Source organism: Chionomys nivalis, chromosome 9 (genome assembly GCF_950005125.1).
Source record: "Chionomys nivalis chromosome 9, mChiNiv1.1, whole genome shotgun sequence".
NCBI classification, from domain to species: Eukaryota; Metazoa; Chordata; class Mammalia; order Rodentia; family Cricetidae; genus Chionomys; species Chionomys nivalis.
In genome coordinates this window covers 19,454,522-19,479,472 of record NC_080094.1, presented here as the reverse complement: position 1 = coordinate 19,479,472, position 24,951 = coordinate 19,454,522, and the positions used below count along the sequence as shown (strand labels likewise).

At 49.4% G+C, this 24,951-nt stretch overlaps 1 protein-coding gene across 2 annotated transcripts in view; it reads left to right on the top strand.

The window, feature by feature from the left end:
* Ppp1r16b (protein phosphatase 1 regulatory subunit 16B) overlaps positions 1–24,951 on the top strand; it is a 90,100-nt gene that overhangs the window by 41,803 nt on the left and 23,346 nt on the right. The gene's annotated exons all lie outside the window — the stretch shown is intronic.

Sequence of the window (24,951 nt, the reverse complement as noted above, 5' to 3'; positions counted from 1 at the left end):
GATCTTTCTTGACCCTCTGTGCTCTTGCACAAGCTCATCTGTCCATCCCTCTCAATGCTTTCTGGCAGCCATGAGGTAAGCAGGTTGGCCTTACCACACCTGTCTGCCATGATGTTCTGCCTCACCATAGGCCCAGACACAATGGAAGCAACCAAACATGGAACCATGAGTCAAGGTCAATCTTTGCTCCTTGCTTAAAAAAAGATTATTACAAAGCCGGGCGGTGGTGGCACACGCCTTTAATCCCAGCACTCGGGAGGCAGAGGCAGGCGGATCTCTGGGAGTTCGAGGCCAGCCTGGTCTACAAGAGCTAGTTCTGGGAGAGGCACCAAAGCTACAGAGAAACCCTGTCTCGAAAAACCAAAAAAAAAAAAAAGATTATTACATTAATGTTTAGTGTATGTGTGTGTGCACACATGTATGTGCATGTGCATACACACGTGTAGAGAGGCCAGAAAACAACTTACAGGAGCTGATTTTCTTCCTCTACCATGTGAGTTACAGGGATTGAACTCAGGTCATCAGGCTTGGCAAAATCGACCCTTTACACACTGAGCCATCTTGCTAGCCCCTTTCCTCTTTAAGTTTTTTCCCTCTGGTATTTTTTTCATAGCAATGGAATGCTGATTCACACATCTTGCCTTGGCTGTAGTTAATTGCAGGACCATTGTGTTCTGGGCTCAGCTAGGATGACTTGACCTCTTCTTCCATGTGGTTTTCACTTAGCATGGTGCCCTTAGGGTTCTAAGGAGGCAAATCCTGGTGCACAAGTGTCTACCTAGCCTTTGTCTATATCATGCCTGCTGATGTCATCATCAGAATGGGTCACATGGCCAAGCTCAGCACTAGTATGGGAGGAGTCTACATATTTCACATGTTCTGAAAGGCATCATTCACTGGTGGCCACTTTCGTTATAATCCTCTACTCATCCTAGACTTTAAATGATTTTATTAGTGTGTATTTGTTATACAGATTGATGGGCTTTATAATGGCATTTTTATTCAAATGTGTCATGTACTCTGGCCATATTCTTGCTCTGTTCCCTTCTTCTGTCCCTTCCTCCCTCTTCCCAAATAGTTGCCATTATTTTTTCATATCATAGCCATATGTATACATGTGTATATGTATACATGTGAGAGAAAACATGTACTATTTGTTTTTCTGGGTCTGGTTTGTTTTGCTTAACATGATAATCTCTAATTCAGCCTATTTTCCTACAAACACTATAACTTTCTTCTTCTGTTTAGATGTTTAAATTAATTTTAAAGTTTATGTATTGCTGGGCAGTGGTGGCGCACGCCTTTAATCCCAGCACTTGGGAGGCAGAGGCAGGCGGATCTCTGTGAGTTTGAGACCAGCCTGGTCTACAAGAGCTAGTTCCAGGACAGGCTCCAAAACCACAGAGAAACCCTGTCTCGAAAAACCAATAAATAAATAAATAAATAAATAAATAAAAAATAAAGTTTATTTATTCATCTACTATTTGTGTGTATGCGTGTGTGGAGTTAGAGACAGTTGTGAGCCACCATGCGCATGCTAAGAACTGATCTCAGATCCCCGAAAGAGCAGCAAGCGCTCTTAGCTGCCCAGCTATCTCCCCAGCCTTCGTTCATCTCACGGCTGAGGAATCTCCACTGTGCATTTCTGACACTTTCTCAGTCAGTTCCCTTGATGGACAGCGAGGCTGAGTCTAAGGAGACTGGCGGCTTTTCTTCAGCCTGGACTGCTACTGGCGGTCAAGTTGGCCGAACCATGTGCTCTGCCACAGATGCCTCTGAAGGTCTGGGATCTCCTGGGTGATCTGAACGCCATGATCCCAAGTCAGGAATGATTGGCACATAATCTAAAACCATGCGGCAGTCAGGACTCGGCACTGAACAGGGCCGTGTGCTTATTTGATTTCCTTGCTTATTAGTTGCAGAACAGGGTAGTGATTTATGGTACTGAGGGAGAGATTTATTATACTGAACATGCAATATCTGGGGTTAAAGGCTGGGTCAGCATGAAACAGACAGGACCAAGCAGTAATCCACAGCCAGATGGAAAGGGTTATTAGTTCACAGATGCCATTCGCATGGTAATCAAAACAGCTTTCAAGGAACGGATGACAGAAAGTGAACACAGAAGGGCCTGCAGCAAGGGAGAGATGTTTAAAACCCACACTTCAGCCATCACCTTCATTTCTTCAACATTCCCTTGACCCCCTCCCTCCTACCCTCTTCTTATTTATTTATTTTTGAGACAGGGGTCATTATACAGTCTATCCTTGAACTCACAGAGATCCTCCTGCCTCTGCCTCCTGAGTGCTGGGATTAAAGACATGCACTATCATATCCAGCCCCTCTATCTATCTATCTATCTATCTATCTATCTATCTATCTATCTATCTATTTTTGATAAGATACTAGCACAAACTGGCCTTGAACTCTCTAGTAGTCAGGATGACCTTTTATTTCTGATCCTCCTGCCTCCGCTGGGATTTATAGGTATGCACCACTGTGTCTGAATTTTGTAGTGTTAGTGATAGAACCCTTGAATTTGTGATGCCAGGCGAGCACTCTGCCCCTGGGCTTCTTCCCAGACCTGGGTGCCATTGTCTATTGGGTGTTTCAGGGCTGGGCACCTCACTGCACACCAACCTACTGATGCTCTCAGCAACTCTCCAAACCCCACTGATGGCCCCACTTTCCAGATGGACAGACTAAGGCTGGGAGACACCCGCTGTTGGGGTCTGTGTGCAAGTCTAATACTGCAGCTCTGGTCACACACACACGGGACATTTCTCTCTCTTTAAAGCCCAGCGTCCCTCCTCTCTAGGTCACTGCACTTGGCGAGCTCTCGACTAATAAGGGCTCAGCATGAACCTCTTGCCTAAGTAGCTTGAGGAACAAGCCCAGTCCTGGCTTCCATCTGCCCAGAGGTGCGGTCATCTGGCCCCACTGGTTTGACCCCACTGACCCAGACCCATCCCCAGGGAGGCTTGTCACATAGAGTCACAGTTTCTGGCCAGGTTTCCTTCAGACCTCATTTGCATGGAGATGTTTATAATCTTGGGTGACTTTCCATCACCAGCAGCTGAGAGATGGCAATCTCCCTTCTGTCTGATACTGTCCTTCCGAACATCTCAAGACGAATGCTATGTCAAAGGTCACATTCAGCTGACGTTTTCAAAATCATCTTCAGTCAGTCTTTGTGACACACAACTGTAATTCCAGCCCTGGGGAGTCTATGGTAGAGGGATCACAAATTGGAGGCCAGCCTGGGCTGCTGAACCCCATCATCTCCTGCTGGGATGTAGCTCAGTTGGTAGAGCAATTGCCCAGCATGCATGAACCTTGGATTCCATCCTCAGGGCGGCATAAATGTGGTGTAATGGTTCAGACCTGTAATCTCAACACTGGGAAGGCTGAGGCAGGAGATCAGAAGTTCAGAGTTATTCTTGGCTACGTAGCCAGCCTGGGTTACATGAGACCCTGTCTCAAACAAAACAAAACATCATCTTCTGACACCAGGTTCTGGGAATCATTGTATAAGAATAATCCCAGGCCTTAGAAAAGCATGTTAATTCAGAATGGATTTGTTTGTGGATCCCAAAGAGCCCACCCACTCCTTATTTTACTAGCTAAACCATCCACTTCAGGAAGCTAGTGACTGGCAAAACTGTTTTAACTAAAAGAGTCTTAAGGTTAAGCACTGATTAATGGAAGGGGATTGGACCGGATGTAAACAGAGCGAGTAGGTAGGTTTGGGGACGAGCCACACGCACCCTCCTTGCCTCTGCAGCTGAAAATACATCCTTAAAACCCACACAACTCTGTCGATGCCTTAAAGTTCCATTTTTGGCAAGTATATTCTGGTCTTGGTGTGCTCCAGCTAGTCTGTAGCTTCTGAGTCATGGCACTGGGTGGCTGATCATGGCCTTGACCTGGGTGTCCTCGGGACATAGCCAACAGGAGCCAGCATCCCCCGAGGGTTCGAGTCTATCAGTCTTTGGGTGGATTTGGCTAAGGCACCTGCTAAGGCATCTGGGCACTGTCTGTGTCAGCTGGAACTGCTGTAGCCTGAGTACTGTGACAGACGTTGTCTTTCTGTTAGTACTGGAAGCTAGATGTTCACAGTCAGGGTCTCAGGCAATTTCTGGGGAAGTCTCTTTTCTTGCCTTATCACTTACTTGTGGTGTGTTTGCATGGCCAGGAGGGAGAGCTTCTGGCACCTCTCCCACCAGGGATGATAATCCATTTTAGGGGGTCCTGCCCCCGTGGTCTCATTCAAACCTAACACTTTGCAAAGACCTGTCTCTGAATACCATCATACTGGGGGCAGGGGCCTTAATATGGGATTTTGGGAGAGACAGGTCTCAGCAAATATGCTGCTGGTCCAAACACTGGCTTCCTTGATGACCTCTGGCTAGGGTTTCCGACAATGTTGAATAAGCTGGAAGACTCTTCAAGGCAGGGGATGACACCATGTGGTCCTCTGTGGATGAACATTCTTGCTTCTTTCTCCCACCAAGCCATCACTCCACCCTTCTCTCGCCTCTCCGCAATTGTTTGTATCTCTGTTGCTGCTCCCTGCTCTTATGGCATAGGTGAGGCATGGTTAAGAGCACTGGACTAGGGTTCAAGCCTGAGTTCTACTAATCGACTGTTGTGTGAATTGGGGCAAGTCACTTGACCTCCCTGGACCCTAGCCTCCTTTTTGTAGGGATAATCAGAGCTACTGGAGGATGGTGGCCTGTGCCTATGTCTCTTATGTCCAGCTGTAGGCTGAAGTCTATTGCTATTTGAGATAGTCCTGACCTGGGTAGATACTAAAAGAAGGCCAGACTATGCCCACTGTTGGGGGGGGGGCAGCCCATAACTGAATGTCTCCAGCACAACGGCCTCATTCAGAGTCAGGGTTAACTGCTTAGCTGGGGAGTTTGCTTGGAAGAAGCCAAGCTTGGCTCTGATGAGACCCATGCTTCTCGGCTTAATTCCCCATTCCCACCAGTCTCTGCCCACCAACAACCAGGACAGCGGCCTCTGGTCTCCTTCTGTCTACACTTGTCCTCTACCCCTCCACGTCTCTTACTGGGCCCTGGGAAGCCAATACCAGCTCTACTGAACCCAGGACTCCTGCAGAGAAGCTGAAATCCAGTCCATGCTGGAGCAGAGCCTCACCTTGGCTGCCTCCCTCTCCTGGCCCCATGAGGACCACATGGGTTCGGCTGGCAGCCTGAGAGCACCCAGAAAAGTCATACAAGGAGTGAAAAATGGCTGTCAGGTGACCACTAACCCTCAGCCAGTCCCCACACAGATGAATGGGAGATTGGATGTGGAACTGGGTGGGACACGGTGAGAAGGAGGAGGCAGATGGTAGTCCTGGGATCCTGCAGGAGAGAGCGGGGCACAGAGAGACGCAAAGACCTACCTGGGGCTTCTCGCTCAAGTTGGATTTGGGCCTAAAGTCTGAAGAGTACCAAGTCTGTGCTCATAACTGCAGTGCAGCAGCACCCTGCAGAGAGTGGAAGGACACACTGACAGCCAGCACAGTGAATGGACCTGGTGCCAGGAGGCACAGGGAAGAGCCCACAAGGCTGGGGTCATGGAATACAGAAGATTCTAGCACCTTTGTGCAGAAGATTCCAGCACAATGGATGGCCCTGACCGTCCTTAGATATCATGAAGGTTTCTTCTGGGTCCAGGCAAGATTAAATAAACTTCAGAAATGACCAGACTGATACAGAGGGGCTGGGAGGGGCTGACTGGCTGGGGCTAGGCCAGGGCTATGTCTGCCTTTGGAGTGGAGAGCTCAGGGTTTCTTCCTCTGCTGCCATCCCCACTGCCATTTGCCCAGGCCCTGCCATCCGTTCCTATGGCTGCAGACAGGCTGATGCTCAGAGGGGCAGAAGACAAGCAGGGACCTTCTGGTCTCTGGGAGGAGCCAGCTTCAGTGTGGACAGATCGAAGAGCTTTCACTGGTACCCTGGGGCTTGGTGCAGAGGGCCTTGCTGTGCTCTGCCAGCTCAGGACATGGTGACCCTCAGAGGCACACTGCCCAGCAATCAGCTTGTTCTCTGATGCTAGCTGCTTCCCTGCACTTACACCTCAGGAAGGCAAAGGTGTGCAAAGGGGGTGTTTCCAGCAGTGGCTTGTGTGGGGGAGGGGGTGGGGGAGTGGTTAGATCACTTTGTCTGATCACAGAGACTGGCGCCTCTGACTTCCCCTCCTGTCTGCAAAGCGTGAACTTGGTGGTCACGCTATCTCCTTCCGATGTTCCCGTCACAGGTTAAACTCCCCTGTGACTGTGAGCAGAGATGATTCCTTGCCACTAGAGTAGAGGAGGACTAGGGTTTCCCATAATTCTGTTCTCTCCTTTATCCTTGGTTACACCCTTGCCCCTTTGACTCTAGGATGATAACAGAAAGAAGAAGGACCTTTGCTGGCTTGTGTCTTGGCACCTCTCACATCAGCTTTGCCTCCCTGGACCTCAGCTTTTGTGGTGACAGTGATGGTATCAGTTATAGCCATTTTGATGAAACCATGACTCCATAAGCCTGCTTGGAGCAGCGACTCGCGTACAGCAGGAGAGAAGGGATGAGGACCCACTATTAAACAAATGCATAACGAGCCAACAGTCCTGCTGTCAGCCATTTCCATAACTTATATCCAGATGCAAACTTATCTGCATTTTTCACGGTAACTCCAATCCAAATGCTTATCAGCCGATGAATGTTATATATCCATACAATGGAATATTATCCTACCGTGCAAATAATAAAGTATTGACACATGCTTCAGTCTGAGCCTGGCTTCGTGACAGAAGCCAGACATGAAAGGTCACTTAGTAAATGATTATATTTTAATTTACGTATTTCAAGACTATGAAAATCAGAAAATAAATTAGCAGTGACTTAGGGAGCAGGGAGAGGAAGAGAATGAGGAGTGGTTAGTTAGACAGTTTGCAGTACACCACTATCTCAAGTCACCCAGTGTTTAACAGGCAGAGAGTACCCCACTGCAAGAGCTAAAAAGTTGTACTTTGGGCATAATCAAGGGGACCATGAGACCTCCTCAATGTAGAAAGGCCGTTAGTTCCCTCTTCCCAGGGTTGTCCTGGCTGGCCTGGGATGGGGACGGTGAACCAGTGAACCCACAGAGAGCTGGGTTTTGAGCTGTCGACCAGAAGTGGGCGTGTCCTGATGGCATCTCTGACCCAGTTTGAGGTTTTCTGTCAGACTGCAGAAATCGATTTGCTGAAAGATGGTTTCCACTTAATTAGTATGGCCTGCTTCCGGCTGAGAAGACACCATTAAATGGGCTATGTCAGCCGGCAACCGTGTCAGTGGCCTCAGCTCCTGTCCCCAAGGACTGTCTGCCTCTTGGGCTCTGTCCCCTTAGTGGGTCGCTATTCAGAATGCTTGAGTTTCCACTGTGGGGCAGGAGGCTAACTCTACCTGCTTCCCAGCCCAAGAAATTCAGGGTGGAGCAAGGCAAGTGTGAGATGGCCCTGGGCTGTGAGGGACCCACCTGCAAGGCTCCACCAAAGTGTGCATGGCCTCAGCACAGAGCCTGGCACAGACCGAACCCACACCTTGTCCGTGTGTCACCTTGCATTCCTAATGCAGCTTCACGGCTATGGCCGTCACTCACCAGCAGGTCCCAGACTGCAAGTGACAGAGCAGGCTTTGACCTTCGGGGCTCCTGGCAGCTGGTACAATTGTGAGAGTACCATATCTTGCCTGGTTTTCAGAAGCCTGTAAGGTTTGCTTCTTGCTCCTGGTTTTCAAAGGAAGATGATTATAGGCTGTGGCCCCTCATTGTACAGAGGGGTCCCTCAAATCTGAATGTGTCATCCTTTTAGCAGAGTACACATGTGTGGGTCCCACCATTTGCTTGCTGAGCCCTTAGAACTGGGGTCCTGGGACATTCTCAGGAGGGGTGGCTGGGATGCCACAGAAGGTGTCTTGGCCTTAGTGAGTGAGTGGGTGAGTGCAAGTCTACCAACTTTTTCTCACTATGGAAGTGGAGGGGAGGAGGAGAGATCTCCTGGGTCCAAACAAAGTACAGTGTTTTCTCGGAGATGAAGCATTTACTTTTTGGGTTTTTTTTTTTTTTTTGTTTTTTTTTTTGACAGGGTTTCACTATTTAGAACTATGTAACCTGGAACTCTATGTAGACCAGGCTGGCCTGGAACTCATAAACATCCACCTGCCTCCTCATTGCTGGGATAAAAGGTATGTGCCACTGCTTCCTGGCTCTGCACTTGTTTTTTAAGAAATGTCTAGTCAGTTCAAAGTGATGTTTCTAAAGAGCACAGTACTTGGCTCCTCTGCCTTCCTCAGCAATTAACGTGTAGCTACATGGCTGATGAGGCTGAAGGAGGTGTGGCCCTGGGGAATGGGCTGGTTAAAGATCTACCCCTGTACTAAAGACCAGCTTCCTGTGGGTCCAGCCAGGAATCGCCACGGTACATGGTTCACAGCCTGGGCTCTGGAGCGAGACCATTTGAGCTCCAATCCCAGCTCCACCTGGTGACCTCAGAAAGATCATGCTGGCCTCAGTTTCCCTGTTTTGGGAAGGGGTCTACCGGAACTCAGGGAGGTTCTGCTCTAGAGTAATTTTTGACAGAGAGACAGCTTCCAAGTCATGTCACCATCTGCTGTCAGTCGGGATTTCCCTCCAAAATTGGGCCTGCGTCTGCTACACTGTGACTGATCTCACTCAGGACTGTGGTCACTGTGGGACTCACGTTGTCTCTGTTCTTGGTGGCTGTGCAGGGTTGTGGTTGGGTACCCAGGTGTTTGCCTGAGCCCCTGTTTCTCGCCACTGTGGCAGCTTTCCTGTTAACCTGGGGGAACGCTGCACCATCCGTACTTAGCCAGACACCCAAAGTTTCAATTTCCCCACATCCTCACCAGCACTTGCAATTGATTAGTCTCCCCCACCCCTTCCCTCTAGGGTCTCATGTAGCCCAGGCTGGCCTCAAACCTACTGTAGACCTAAAGAGCTTGAACTGCTGATCTTCCTGCCTCTTCCTCTTTAGCTGGATTGTGTGTGTATGGTACCATGCTTGGCTTGTCACCTCAAAGGGATTACTATAGCTATCCTGTGGGTGTACAGGCAGAGTCACTTTGGCTGGTCCCCTTTAGGACAGCTGATAGCCTGTAAGTAACTGAGAAGTGACTGGGGACTGGGACAGGCTCTGAGGCAGAGCTCCTGCCCAGCATTCAGGAGGCTTTGAGTTTGATCCCCAGCATGACATTAAAGAAAAAAAGACTAAATGACGCAGAGACTGACACCTGTTAGAACAGACCCCTCTGACGAAGTGACATATGAGTGATGTGAGCTCCTGCAGAAAGAAAAGCGTCCAGACATGAAGATAAATGGAGCATGTTAGGGCCTGGGGCAGAGAGAGTCCCTGGTGATTCGCTGCTAGTCTGGGAGGCGCGACTCTAGCGGGCAGGGAGCTACAAGGGAACCTAGGATATATGGATGCCAGACCAACTCCCTTGTTGCCTCTAGACCTCTGAGTGACAGCCAGGCCAGGACAGCGTGGTTTCTCTCAGGATCTTGCTGCATCTCAGACTTCAGAGCTAAGGTTAGAGAGTGAGTGGGTCAGGGCCAGTTGTCTCAGAGAGCCCAGGATACAGTGTGACTCTGATGTTGCTCTTGTCTACACTAAGGTGCTCTCCGAGGCCCATAGCTGTTATCTTTGGAGCCTCCTCTTCCCAGGCCGGGCCTGGTGTCCCTCCTCACTGCGGATATTAGCCTCAGGGCATGGAGTTCACATCTAGTGTCCTGGCCGGCCTCTTGGCTCTAAGAGAACAAGGTGTTCTACCGCAGTGCCCTGGCTCCAGGACATGAGTGCACCTGGCCCGGGGCACAGGAAGAAAACTGACCCCACTCCTGAGTTACATAAGGTATCTCTGGAACTTGGCTCCTTTTGAGCTAAAATGGGGAAAGGACACCCAAACATTAGGCAGGTGGAACTGGAGAGGAAGGCAGTACCTTCGGGTCACTGCTGGGTCAGTCTGCATCCTGAGCGTTGGTTGATTCATTCAGTAAACCCTGCTGGCATCTGTCCCTCACCCAGCCTGCTGGGGGGTTCATGAGCAGTTGTCCACTAAATGTTGACAGGAAGGAAGAGGGGAAGGGAGGAAAGAAGGAGGAGGGAAGGGAAGGAGGACAGAAAGGAAGGAGGGAGCAAGGGAACCAGGAAGGAGAGGAGGGATGGAAGAAAGAAAGGGATGGACAGATGAAGACCAGAGAGGCCTCACCCAGTCTGTAGCTGTGCCCAAAATCAAGTGACCATCTGGCTCAGCTCTGGTCAGTAGGAAAGCGGCATCGGCCTCATATGGAACTTTAAAGTTGGCCTTAGCTGGGCTGTGGGGGAAAGGGAACTGGCGCACAAAGCCAGAGAATGACTGTAGACGACACACACTACACTGATTTATTTCTGTAGCAAATCTTCCAAGTCCCGCACAGGCTTAATCCCCCAGTCCATCCCTGTGGGGATCATGTTTAGGTAGCACACTGTGGCCCCACAGGGTCTTGGCGATGCTGTGGAGGGTGACAGGTGCCGGATGAGCCGGACCTTGCCGGCTGAGGGTGCTAGGTCAGGATCAAGGAATATTTATTGTGTGAGGTGTGCATGAGTGCGTTCATTTACTCATTTGCTTGTCTGATGTCCAGTGGATGTGGTTTGAATGGCTGCTACACTGAGAGGTGAAGGGTCTTCCTGGGTGAAGAGGAGGAGGCCCCTCAGAGGGGACTGGTTAGTGCAGAGGCAGGGCCATTGTCCTCTGACTTGATGGCATGAGATCACTGAGGGCTTCACCTTGAGTGTAGACCCACCTCAAGAGCTCCTGGCTCATGGTTTGGAGTGGGACCCTAGGGTTTATATTTCTAACAAATTCCCAAATGCTGCTGCTGTTGCTGCTGCTGCTGCTGGTCCAATGACCCCGTTTTAAGAACTAACAGGTTAGGACCTGGAAAGACGTCTCAGCCATTAAGAGCACTTACTGTCCCTGCAGAGGACCCAGGTTCAAGTCCTAGCACACATCGGGGCTAATGCTGTCTGTAACACCAGTTTTAGGGATCCAGTGCCATCTTCTAACCTCCTCAAGCACCAGGCACACACGTGGTACACATGTATGCAGGTAAAACACCCAAAGGCATAAACAAATGATATATGTATGAACTACCAAAGTTAGCCCAGGGCAGGGAGAGGCAGTCATGAACTGCTTTTTCTTTAGTATTTATTTATTGGTGTGCATGTGTGTGTGTACCTGCATGCATGCACGCGTGTACTATGGTGTGGGTATCGAGGTCAGGACAACTTTCAGAAGTCAGTTCTCTTCTTCGACCTTGTGGGCTCTGGGGGTCCAACTCAGGGTGTCAGGCTTGGCAGCAAGTGCCTTTACCCACTGAGACATCTCCCTCCACACACGCTGCGAGGGGCATTTAGACAGGAGAGAAATGTGCCAGGCTTGTGATTTCAGGAACTCTTAACGTGTTGCTGACAGCCTCTCTCAGGCCAGGCCAGAGTGACCCCAAGCTCAGGAGGGTAGGAAGCCTGAGGTATCCTGCTGGAACCAGAAAGACACCGGTGCAGAGTGTGGACAACCCAGCCTTGTGGGTGGAGACAAATCCTGAGTCAGCTGGAGGCATCAGAGAAGAATTCCCCAGTTAAAGGCCATTCGGGAAACTGGGCAAGGAGAAAGTCAGGGGTGTCTGGGGTTCTAAGCCCTGCGGGGGTTGCTGGAGTTTCCTGATAGATAGTAAATCGGAATAAGTGAATTAGATTCCCTGTGCCTCAGTTTCCCTGCTTAAAAACAGAGATACATCCTACACCTGCCTCGCTCCTGCCTCGCTCCTGCCTAGCTCCTGCCTGAGGTTGATGAAGGGACTAAAGAAGACCATCCCTACGTGTGCTAGACATGGGGTTGAGCTTGCAGAAAGTGCTCAATGAATGTGGGTTCTTGTTAGTCACTCCTGTCTCTGTCTCTGCATCTGCCTGTGCTGTGAGGACGCGAAGGCTGAGATCTCTGCCATCTTTGTTGCTGGGAGCATCCAAATGACCCTCCAAGTTCCAAAGCTCAGGGCATTCTCAGACCCCATTCAAGACCTGCACTTGACTATGCCTGCATCTTGGTTCTTGTTGTCTCTGAACTAGGGTAGGCTGAGGACAATGGAATTCAGCAGCTCAGGAAACTGCAGGCTGTGCCCCCCCCCCCCGTTTCTCCACCCTTCCCAGGCTGCAGCAGCACCCCCAGGCTGCTGTGTCTCTTTAGCTGTTTCTGTCTGATAAGAGTGGATTTTTCCACTTCCTGCAGCAGAGATGCCCCGGTTTCCCCTCTGCCCACCAGCTGCCCTGGTTTCTACTCCTGCACAGGCTGAGATGGCTGTCTCAGAGCCACAGGAGGTTGTGTGGCAGGAGGGGAGATGCGTGGGCCAGGGACCCGGGGAGTTGGCAGCAGATTCCATTAGGAGGCCAACTTCTCGGTTCTGATGTGACAAGAAAGCCCAGTCTTTATCAGAAATGGCTAAACCTAACCCCAGCAAACAAAACCCCAAGCCGACAAACAGGAAACAGAGGCTGGATAAAAATATCGTCCTCTGCAGCTGCAGCTGAGCCACTAGCTTTCAGAAAACCCTGCTCTTGACAGGAAATGCGGCTGATGCAGAGGTGAGAGGCGGCTAAGGGGCCCTGGGGTAGAGAGATGGGTGACAAAGGCGAGTGACAGCAGGGACCCTCAAACCCAGCTCTCCCTAGCAGGTGAAGAAATAAGACTGGTCCACCTGTACCTGCCTGCCTTCCATCTTGGGTTCATCTGGGACAGGTAGCCAATTTCTCTCCCCCCTACTGGCACCTGGGAGAGTATTGTTGTACTTGAGAGCTTAGACCATAACTTGGAACTTATTTTGTTACTTGTGAAGCATTACACTTGGAACCAACCAAGTTCTTCATTTTTTAGAAGCTGGACAGTGGTGGCACACCCCTTTAATCCCAGCACTTGGGAGGCAGAGACAGGTGGATCTCTATGAGTTCGAGGCCAGCCTGGTTTACAGAGCAAGTTCCAGAACAGGTTTCAAAGCTATAGAGAAACCTTGTCTCGAAAAATAAAAAATAAAAATAAAAAAAGAAATCTTTTAGGCTGTGTATGCCACGTGTTGTCTGGAGCAGAAGAGCCGCGGAAGGCAGTGAGAACCTACAGCCCTAGCTCCAGCTAGTTCACCACAGTGGCTTTCACGGACTGCTCATGACCCGCAACACTCTGTCTGATGTGTTCAACCACTTTAAAAGTAGCAACCTGGAACAGGGAGATAGCTCAGTCACTTGCCTTGCAAACAGGAAGACCTGAATTTTATCACCAGAACCCCCTTTAAAAATGCTGGACATGGTAGCATGCGCTCATCAGCCTGGCACTGGCAGAAACAGGCAGATCCCTGGGCTCTCTGGACAGACCACCTAGCTTAATGGGAGAGTCCCAGGCCAGCAAGAGACCTTGTCTCAATAAAACAAAAGGGATAGGCCGGGCGGTGGTGCGGTGGTGGCGCATGCCTTTAATCCCAGCACTCGGGAGGCAGAGGCAGGCGGATCTCTGTGAGTTCGAGACCAGCCAGGTCTACAAGAGCTAGTTCCAGGACAGGCTCCAAAACCACAGAGAAACCCTGTCTCGAAAAACCAAAACAAACCAAAACAAAACAAAAACAAAACAAAACAAAAGGGATGACAGTTGCGGTTGTCCTCTGGCTAACACACATGTGCAAACAGAGAGACATACAAATGGAAGTCATTCTTCATTTTTCCTCTGTTTTATTTCAGACAAGGCTTCCCTGTATAGGTTCATTGGTCTTGAAGTCACCACATAGCCCAGGCCAACCTCCAACTCCTAGTCCTCTTCCCTAGTCTCTTGAGTGTTCTGCTAAACTCTCTGGGGTCCTCATTCTTAACTTTTCAGTTGGCGCAAGCATAAGTTCCCAGGCCTGCTTGAGCTTGCAATAGCAGTTTGTTGACCCCTGCACTGTACAAACATATTAGGGTTTTGTTACTGTTGTTTTGTTTATCATCACTGTTGGGTTTCCTGCCCAACACAGAAGTCTCAGCTCTGTCTCCTCCGAGGGATCAGTCAGCGTGAAATGTCGTTTCTACTCTAGCGATGTGTAAGGATGACCGCAGTCGTCAGCTCTTGCCTATCCTGTAGAGGTTTTCGTCATTCGTCATGAAAATGAAAACTTCTGCCTCTAAAGGCCATCTCCCAGATCTCAAAATGCTCAGCAAACACTGGCACCCATAGCACACACGTCACAGAGGACTTGGTGTCTTCATCTTTTCCAGTGATGAGTGTGTGGATGTGTGAGATACATGCTGCTTCTGCAGCTGAGACTGCTCTGCGTGTGTCTGTGTGTATTTGAATTCCCCGTTCTCCCATTCTGTGTCAGCATCTTTCTAGGCCATTAAAAACCTCTCAGATATCAACTTGGAACATCCCAACGCACGATGTTCCAAAACTGTGGCATCAGGGTCCAATTGTTTAGACATGTAGGTTGCTTCCAAGATGCCTTGATCATAAACAATGTAGGCAAACAGCAGTCAGGGCTGTAAGCAGCTGTTTCAGTCCAGCTCTGACGATTTTCTTTATATTTATATATACACTTATGCATTTATTTATTATCTGTGGAGTGTGTATAAACACGCCATGGACATGTGGAGGTCAGGGCACAACATTCTTCAATCAGTTTTATCATTCTACCATGTGGGTCCCAGGATCAAACCTGTCATCCGGCTTGGTGGCAAGTTCCCTCATCCACAGAGTCATCTTACTGATCCCATAGCTGGCTATTCTCTAATCTTGCTACTGTATATTCTTAAAGGTCTTATTCTTATTTTTAATTTTGTGTATTTGTGTGTAGGTATGTACACATGTGCAGATGCATGCAGAGTCCAGAAGAGGGCGTCAAATCCCCTAGAGCTGGGATTTCAGGAGGCTGTGAGCTGTCTGATGCGGCTGCCTGAGACTGACCTTGGGTCCCCTGCTTTTTAACAGCCAGGCCATTTCTCTAGTCCCATTCTCTAACCTTTTCTTCAGGGTGTGTGTCTATAACCCCGCTCTTGACCACTCACAGTTTCTGCCTTGCTGTCTTCTGTTGTATGGGCTGACTGTTCAAGTCACAGAATCTCCTAACTGATAGGACTGATTTCCCCACCTGTGACCCCAGGCAGCCCTTGATCTGCTTTCTGGTTTATACTTAACTTGGCCTCGTGGAGCACAAGGGGAGACTCTCTCACCTTGTGGTGTCTGTTTTGATCAACCTCAAGTTCATTGCCTTCTTATTTTCCCAGGATTCCATTCTGCATCATAGTAATGTTGCCACCCCCTCCTTCTCCGTGTGTGTCTGTCTATTCTATACTGGAACATCCTTTATTTTTAGCCCCTCTGTTGTGTTTATGCCATTGCTCTTTGTTACCAGCACACGCTGAACGATTTTCCTCCTCAGTAAGCAAATCTCTACTGTCTTTAGAGCAGAGGGGAGGAAAGATTGTTTCATTTATGCTAATATGAACATTTGGATTGGAGTCATCATGTCCCATGCTTTGATGTGTTTGGGTTTCTTTGTTACTTCTTTCTTTTTGTGATTTTAGTGAAGTCTATGGTGTGTGTGTGTGTGTGTGTGTGCTTGTGTGCTTGTGTGTGTGTGTGAGTTGACCACCTTGGCTTTTGCTTGCTTGTTTTATATTTATATATTATGTGTACCAATGTTTTGCCTCCAAGTATATATGTGTGCATGCCTAGTGCCCACAGGAACTAGAAGAGGGTGTTAGATCCCCCACCATCGTGGCCATGTAAGTTCTGGGAATTGAACCTAGTCCTCTGAAAGAACAAGTGACCTTCACTGCTGAGCATCTCTCAGGCCCCATCCATCATGTTTTTGAGACAGGGTCCCTCATTGGTCTGGGGTGAACCAGTTTTGACTGGATTGGCTGACTAGTATGCACCAGAGATCTACTTGTCTCTGCTTTTCCTGTCTTGAGATTAAAAGTATATGCCACCATGCTTAGATTTTTAAAAATTAAAATCCCCCCTCTCTTTCATGTATGTGTGTATGTGGGGGGAGGGGGGTTCCTTCAAAAGCCAAAAGAGGGCTTCAGGAGCTAGAGTTACATGCAGCCGTGAGCTACCCCACATGGGTGCTGGCCACCAAACTTGAGCTCCCTGGACGTGTAGCAAGTATTCTTGATCACTGGAGTGTCCCCGCAGCCCCAGTGCTTGGCTTTTCCACATAGGTTTTAAAGGATGAACTCAGGCCTCATGCTGAGACATCCCCTTTGCCAGATTCTGTGCTTTTTATTTTCACCTTTTCTGTAAGTAACAAGGAAGATACAAATCTTGATTTCAATTCCCCATGTGGTTAACTTTAAATGTTTTAGAAATTATATTTCTCAGCCAGACAGGTGGAAGCCCAGGGTGGGATTTGCTTGTGGGTCACGTAACACAGTGCTAATACGGAGATGCAAGGCATAGTTCCCCTGGACGTGAACACAGTTAAGGTCTAGAAAGACAGCAAAGAGGGCCTGACTAGATGTCAAGGGGGACAGTGGAATGGAACCGGAGCCACGACTCCATGTGGACAATGGGAGCTGGAGAAGGGGCTCCCTTCAGAAGCCAGTGGGTTCCTACACTAAAACCCTGACTCGGATGACTAGAAGAGTAGCAAGTGCTCTTAATCGCTGAGCCATCTCCACAGCCCCAGTGCCTGGCTTTTCCCCTGGGGTTTTGGAGATTGGCACTAGTGACAATAGAGTTGGCCAGATGAAAAACGAGTCTCAACACTTGCTAGCAAAACAAGCTGGGACACATCATGCCAGTCCTCTGCTGAATGGGCTGATTGCAGATTTTATGCTTGGGGCCATGTTGGAGACTGATTGGGGCAACAGCATCTTAGCACAGTGTCTCATGCTCTGAATGTCCTCAGCCTGTGTTAGATGTTGTTATGGTGGCCGAAGGTCATAGTGGGATCTATATGTATGTATCTCCTACCTGGAAGGTAGGAGATATTTTTGTCCAGTCCTTGCCTGGAGAAATGAAATAATTGGACCACTTAATAAAAGTCCAGGAGAGATGGAAGGAGACATGGCTTGAGAGATGGGACTGGGAGGGCGAAAGGGAGCAAGGAAAGAGGATTTGTTGTGGGTGCCTCCCGAGAGAAGGGAGCTGAGCAAGGGCAGAACCTTGGAGAGTTCCCTGGCTGCTGACTGGAGGTTCTGCAGATCGGGCTTGGGGCAGAAAGGTTTCTGCTGAGCAGCTGCTTGGGGGAGGGGGTGGTAATCTGGGGCTGGAATCAGTGAGGAGCTGGCGATGCGCTGAGGTTGGCTGTGTTCCTGAAGGGACCAGGGAAAGCCTCGGGCTTGTGTTGGAGGATTCATGGCTCCCTCTGGGAGATCAAGTGCTGTGGACAGCGAGATACATTGGGGGGGGGGGGGAGTCAATGGATAGAATGTGAGGGAGTGGGGGTGGGTGGGAGGGGAGGGTTGGGGTGAAGGGAAAGGAAAGGAAGAAGGCACAGGCCACACTCACAGCTCTGTTCTGCATGTCTATTGAGTTTCTGGATGCAGTTCTCACACTTAAGGAAATCTGATGCAGGCTGTTCACACATTGCCATTTCCCCTGCTGCCCCGTCCAGAGTTTCAGAGAGAATGTCTATGTCTAAGAAGGATGAACTGCAAACTTTGCACTTTGCACTCCTGCGTTCTGGAAATCTTCACCTATGCTTTTTTTTTTTTTTTTTTTTAGAAAGAAATTGAATTTTATTTTTTCAACTCAGCCAAATGTTTCTGAGAGCCCTTAGCCCCACAAGCTAGTTCTCCACATAAGAAAGTGTGGCGTCATAGTGCACACCTATCATCTGAGCTCTTGCGAGGGGAAGGACTAGTAGTTCAAAGCCAGTTCAGTCTACAAAATGAGTTCAAAACTAGACTGGGACACAATGTAAGAGTCTGTTTTAATCAATCAATTGATCGATCACTAGCAGACGATAGACCAGATCACCTCCTACAGGGGCTTTGGATGCTTTCCTTGCACACCCCTGACACTAGGTGTAAGTTCCACGTGGGCAGAGTTATCTGGCAGCCAATATCAATGTCTGTCAATACATTTTGTTCAGTATATCCTGGACGTATACAATCTAGAAAATAGATTGTAGCTACATGCCTGGGGTGGTCCTAGCTGTCATGTCCTGATTATATAGACAGTATCAGAGATGCTAAGAGAGGAACAGCCCTCTTGGCACAAGTCAGGGGATGAAGATTCTCTCTGAAATGGAAGAGTCTGGGTCCTTTTGGGGGGGGGTACTACTGACTCACAGGGAAGGCAGAATAGCCTAAAAACAGGTTCCAGTCAGTTCTGCAACTTGAGCAGAAGCTACGTGGGCCTTTCTTCTTGCAGGCTCAGTTATTGACTGGGAGCCTGAACTGCCTCCAGTGTTCCTGCCCTGCCCACCTCTAGAGCTGACAACCTAGCAAAGACAAGGACCCATACACAGCACCTTCTAGCATTGTTTCCTAAGGGCTGGAGAGAAACAACACACTGGAAAGTCACCTGGCTAGCCCAGGACCTAGAGGGTGGGAGGTGGGAGTGGCAGAGTCCTCACAGAGATGGTGACTTTTAAGATGTTGGTAAGTGGAGGCTAAGCGATGACTAACAAAGTTAAGGGAAGTTAAGACAGGCAAGTTGAGGGAACAGCACCTGAGGAGGCCCCGAGGTGCACAGAGATGGTGAGGCCTGGATGGTTCTGGGAGATATAGAGGCCAGATCGTGGAGGCTCGAGGCGGCAGGGGGAGGGGAGTACATTGTGGACTGGGCCTTTCTTGGCCATCTGGGTACAATAATGAGGGGAACAGATGCTACTGAGATCTCACCGAACTCCCAGGCCTGACCTGGAGCCCCCGCCTCTTGTCTTCAAGCCAATGCATGGCTCAAATACCATTGAAGGCAGACTTTTTGAAGTGTGTGCTCCTGCAGTCTCTAGTACAAGCCCTTCCACAGTGGTCATTACTGTCTAATTCTGGTTCGTGTTCATCATCTCCAAGGGAGACTCTAGCCTCCAGAAGTTGCTTCATTCTGTCTCCTGCCCCACAATCCTGCCACACCCCTGTGCACCTGCCTGCTCCAGACATCTCCCGACATGTACACAGGACCATCATGTAACATGACATCTTTTCTGTTTATCTTTTGTGGCCTACCATGATGCTTCAGAATTCCTTTTGCAACAGAATCATATTCCGTCGCCTGGGATTCCATGTATCCCCACATCGGTTGATGGCCATGCAGGTTGTTCACACTTTGGGATTGCTATGAACACTGCTGCTGTAGACATGAGTGTGTAAGTTTGTCTTGTTTGGGATGTTTGAGATAGACTTTCAGTGTGTGGTCCTGGCTGGCCCAGATATCTCGATCCTCCTGAATTCTGGTGTTACTGGCATGTGGCTGCTTCACCTTGCCCACATCTGTGAGTTTCTGTGTGAACACACAAGGTCAGTTCACTGAAAAGAGTTGTTGGGTCGTATGGTCACATAGTCATTTGATATTTATTTCAAAACAGCCATACCCTTTCCCCTCCCACCAGTAGCTGGTGAGAGTTATATTCATCCCCATATAATCACTGATATTTATTGTTCGCTGGTATCTCCTCTTCTTGAATGACTGATGTCTGGGGAGAAGAGGGACTAGCTTCTGGGCCTAGGGATGTGACTCTGAGGGAAGCCAGAATCTTGCAAGTGTAGTAGTTTGAATGCAATTGGTCCCTATAAACTATAAGAAATGGCCCTGTTAGGAGGTGTGAGTTTGTTGGAGTTGGTATGTCACTGTGGTATGTCACTTTGTTGGAGGAAGTGTGTCACTGTGTGGGCGGGCTTTGAGATCTCATATATGCTCAAGCCACACCCAATGTCTTGGGTCACTTCCTGTTGCCTTGGAATCAAGATGTAGACTTCTCAGCTTCTTTCCGTCACCATGTCTGCCTGCATGCTGCCTTGTCCCACCGTGATGATCATGGGCTGAACTTCTGAACTGTAAGCCACCCAGTTAAATGCTTTTCTTTATAAGAGTTGCCATGGGCAGGCTGGAAAGATGGCTCAGAGATTAACAGCTCTGGCTGCTCTTCTAGAGGTTTGAGTTTGATTCAACCATCTATGGCTCACAACCATCTATAATGAGATCTGGTGCCCTCTTCTAGTGTGTAGGCACGCATGCAGGCAGGAGACTGTTTGCATAATAAATACATAAATCTTTTTAAAATAAAGTTGTCGTGGTCATGGTGCCTCTTCACAGCAGTCGGACCCCTAAGACACTGGGCTACTCTTCACCATGTCTGACTCATCCCCCAGGACCCTGGGAAACTGCCCGAAGAGGTTGTACTGAATCTCTCACAGAGAAGCCACCGTTAACACTTGACTGAGTCTCTGCCCCGAGCCTGCGGAAGCCATGCTTCCCTGGGAGCAACTATTTCTGGCTATTTCTGCTCCAGGGATGAGCGATGGTGGGTGGGAAGTTAAAACTGCTCAGTGGAGTGATTTTGCAAGCAGAGTGAAATAAAGACTAGGGTATCTTTGCTTTCTGAGCGTCCTGGGCTGAGGGCTGGACCCACTGCCATCCTGCCGGCATGTGGAGGAGGGGAAACAGGATCGCTTTGGGTAGGATTTTCCTAAGGGGGGCATGCGACAGCTGGAGGAAGGACACCAAGGTGCTTGGAATTAGGGGTTGTGTGGGGTCTGCCCAGGATAAAAAAACAACAAGAGGATGCACTGTGTGTTGGAGCTCCTTGCAAAGCTTCCTCTTCTTTGCCACGTGACCTCAGGCTAAATGTCAGCCTCTGTGCCTGGGGACCTCATTTGCAAATGGTAATAACAAGGCTACGGCAGTGACTGCTGTCATCATTACTGTCTTCTTTCCCATGTGATGTTCTAGAACACCAAGCGCCGTTGGCAGCAGTTTTAACCTTTCCTTGCACTTTTTTTGCCATCTATTCCATGGCTTTAATTTGGTAGTGTTTTGGCACAGTGGTTCAGTGTGCAGGCTTTGGAGCAGAACAAGTCTGGGTTCAACTCCCAAGCCTTGGGATGGCAGGATTGCTTAGGGGGTAGAGGTGCTTGCAACGCAAACCTGACAATCTGAGGTGGACCCCTGGGACCTATGTAAAGGTAGAAGGAGAGGACCAACTCACAGAATTGTCCTTTGACCTCCACATGCATGTTATGGTGCATTCATGCCCCCTCTCCACACACACACACACACACACACATAACAATAACAATGAAGATGATCTTTTCAATAAAGAGGGATCTTTTCAATATCAAGCCTTTTGCTTCTCCCTGTTGCACGAAGGTAAATCATCTGACATGCCCAAATCCCAGTCTCAGTTTCCCATCTATCAAAGGTACAGTAGCCGTGGGTCTTGTACAAAATGTCCTGACTGGACTTGTGAGGACTGGTTGATGCGATACCTGGAAAATACTCGGTGAGCACAAGGCTCTGCACAGCTGATACTGTGTTGCAGGAGATTTGTCCCCTCTGTCCCCCGAAACTGTCAATAAACTGAACCTTGATTCAGAGGATGAAGTCCATGCTCAGATGACCAGAATAAACCATAGAGTTTTTAGAAGACTCAGATGGAGAGAGAGGGACACAGGGAGGAAGAAAGGGGGCTTAGAAGTTTTGCAGACCATTTTGAGTCTTGGAAAAGCATAGAGGAGGGGCAGCTGGGCTTTTTTCCATTGTTTTTTGGATCTACCAGTTCATACCCTACTATCTGACTCCCAAACTCTTACTAATAATAGGATAATTTTGATAACTGTTACAGTACTGAATTACAGAAAGAGTGTGTAAGGGCACAGGGTCAGAGAGACAGAGAAGTATTGTTTCTGGGAGCAGAAATGATACGACTTATCTCCAACTGAAGTAGAGACCGTGTGAGGTGGGGCTGATGAGTCCTGAGGCCAGCCTCCTGGTCCCCTCCCATGGATAAAGGAAACCAGTGGAAGGGCACTTGCTGTCTGTTAACCCCTAATTGTTGCCTTTTTTTGGGTCATGTCTATAAGACAACATGAGAAATAATCCCCGGGGTTCAGGGGCAAGCATCTGTGTGAGGCATGAAGTAGAGGCTCCTGCAGTGGAAGGGCAGGGTGCCATAGAGAGGTGACATTTGACTGCAATCTGAAGGACAAAGAAGGATTTGCTTGCCCAGGGTGGAAAGAAAAAGGCTTCAGATGCAGGTGATACCATGTGGAACCTGGGGCCTGGGAGTCCAGCTTTGCTTTGGTTGCTTTTTTTTTTTTTTTTTTTTGGTTTTTCGAGACAGGGTTTCTCTGTGGCTTTGGAGCGCTTTGGTTGCTTTGAAAAATGACAGAAGCTGGGGCAGCAGGACCAGAAAGCAATGAGGGAAGGAACAGGTAGGATGTGGAGGGTAAAGTGAAGACTGGTTCATGCAGCACCATGAGGCAGTGGAAAAGAAGCGATGGGGAAGAGGAGATGGTGATCATGAGCATCCCTTTCAAGCCATCTGGTTAGGTCAGATAGCAGCAGGTGGGCCTGGGCACCCTGGGGAGATGCATCTTGCTCAAGGTCCACTGCTGTGGGCAGACCCTGCTGTCTCCTCGCATGCATCAGTCCTCAATGCAGGAGCAGGACCCACCCCTGAGCTTGCAGGTCACTCGCCAGTTCATAGTCAAGCCGTGAGTTCTAGGGGACAAGGTGGGTCAGTAGTCAAAGGAAAGCGCAGTTTCGTCTGTGAGGCTTTTTGCCTGCGAAGGCAGCTGCTCCCGGCTTCCTCCAGAGACGGCCACCATGCGGCCCTGAGCTGCAGCTGGAGAAGGGAAAGAGCAGATGGTCCCGCTGGCCCAGATTCCAGCCAGATTGCCTGGGAGGTGTGGGAGGAGTGCAGGGGGGTGCCAGGAGCAAGATATGGAGGGGAGGGGAGCAGGAGTCACCTCTTGTCATCTCCTTGGTGTTCTGCCCACTGGGGAACAGGGATGTCCTCCAAGGCCTCTCTGTGGTCTTCAACCTGCCTTTGTTAGAGCTCCCTGGAGAGAGGCTGTTCCATCTGGGAGGATGGTTTGAAAGCCTGTGGGTGATTCTCAGTGCCCATGGGAACATCCTCAGTACCCAGTGCCCAGCCCGGGTAGGACCCAGGTGTAGCTCGCCAGCTACAGTGTTTATTCTCTTAGGAATTGATCACAGTAGTGCTTAGGCCTGCTCTTACTAAATCATCATAGCACCTTAAAAGAAACCCTCCTTTGCTCCCCACTTTATAGCTAAGGACCTGAAGGCTGAAGGCCACAGCTAAACTTGTACTTGAGAACGGATTGTTCACTCTGATAAACTGATGACCAAGCCTGAAAGCTAGGCAGGGGGCAGCAAGGTGGAGCAAGCAGGAGAGAAGCTGGCACTCCTGGCTAGAGGAGAAAGCATGTCCCTTAGACTCCAATCTGCCTTCCCACGTTGTTCAGGATGTTCCTAGAGTAAGACATGAACCTAGAGAGGTAAATGGAAGATCTCAGATGGCGGAACAGGCCATGTGCAACTTCAAAGCATGCCGTTCACACAGACTATGATGAAAATAATAATCTGGCCTCTGAGTTGGTTGAGGCGCGAGCCCTATGTGGGGCCACACTCTGTAGGCCCTTGAAGCTAAGCCTCTGCAGACCTTGCCACAGGGCATGTCGCAGGCAGTGGGTGCTCCACGGTCTATTGTGACACAGGGTAAGTGACCCATCACCAGGCTGTGTTTCTTCTGTCCTGCTTGTGGGGATGGGAGCCCTGTTGTCTAGGAGGCAGAGGGGTTATCTGATGTTCAGCTGGCCTCAGAAGCGTCCCCTCCTCCCCATGGCAACCATCAGCTTGGTTCATGGATCTGAGTAGTAGAACCTTGGCTTCTAATCCCAGCACCTCAAAAAATAACAACAACAACAACAACAAAAGAACTACTGAGCAGACAAGCTCAGAGTCCCTCTTCTTGCTGAGCACAGAGAACTTGGAGCTGGCTGTGTGCAGGGTAGTGGGGTTTTGCTCCAGGGAGCTGGGCTCAGAGCCAGGCTCTGGCCTCCTAGTGAGAGCTGCCAAGGCAGCCTTGGCTCGTGGGTATTAAGGGTTTCTTGGAGCTGGAGATGATTTGTCCCACTTCTCAGGATGAAAATAACCGCCCGACTTGAGGGTAATTACACGGCTTGGGCTCCCACACAGTGCAGAGAGCCCCCCCAATAATTACTGTGCAAATGCTGCTGTTGGCGGCTGATGCCTATTTCCTGCCTCAGAGAGTCTTCTGGACAGGCAGCCTGAGCCATCATCTACTAGACAACCTGAATCTGCTCATGTGAGCAGAACCTTCTAGAAACACTTCCCCGACAGGGTCATAATGGCCGCTTCCTTCCCCAGAACCACCTGTTAGGCTCAGGACACCATTGCCATCCCAGATACAAGCTGGGCCTGGGGTGGTCAGTGGCTGTGTTAGTAATTTCATATCACTGTCATGAAAACGTCTGACTAAGCCGCTTAAGGAAAGAAGGTTTGGCTTCCAGGGTGCAGTCCATCGTGGAAGGGAAGGCATGGCGGCCGGAGAGAAAGGTGGCTGGTCACATCGCATCCACAGCCAGGGGAGTTTGAGTGAGACTTAAAGGATGAGGAATGGGGCACATATGTGTACACACGTATGTGTGTATGTATACCATTGCACATGTGCTCAGATGCATGTTAGGGAGGTGCCTAGATTATGGTGCATAGATGCGTGCATGCATGCCTGAATTGGTGGATATACGCAAGGATGGAGAGGTAGTTGAATCTTCCAGGCAACCAGAATTGGCTATGCAGAAGCACAGCGGTCAGAGGAAGAGCACTTATTGTAGCTGACACGAACTACTGTTGCAGAAAATGTTAGGAGTTCAAGAAATGAAGGTGGAGAGGCAGATGGGCAGGA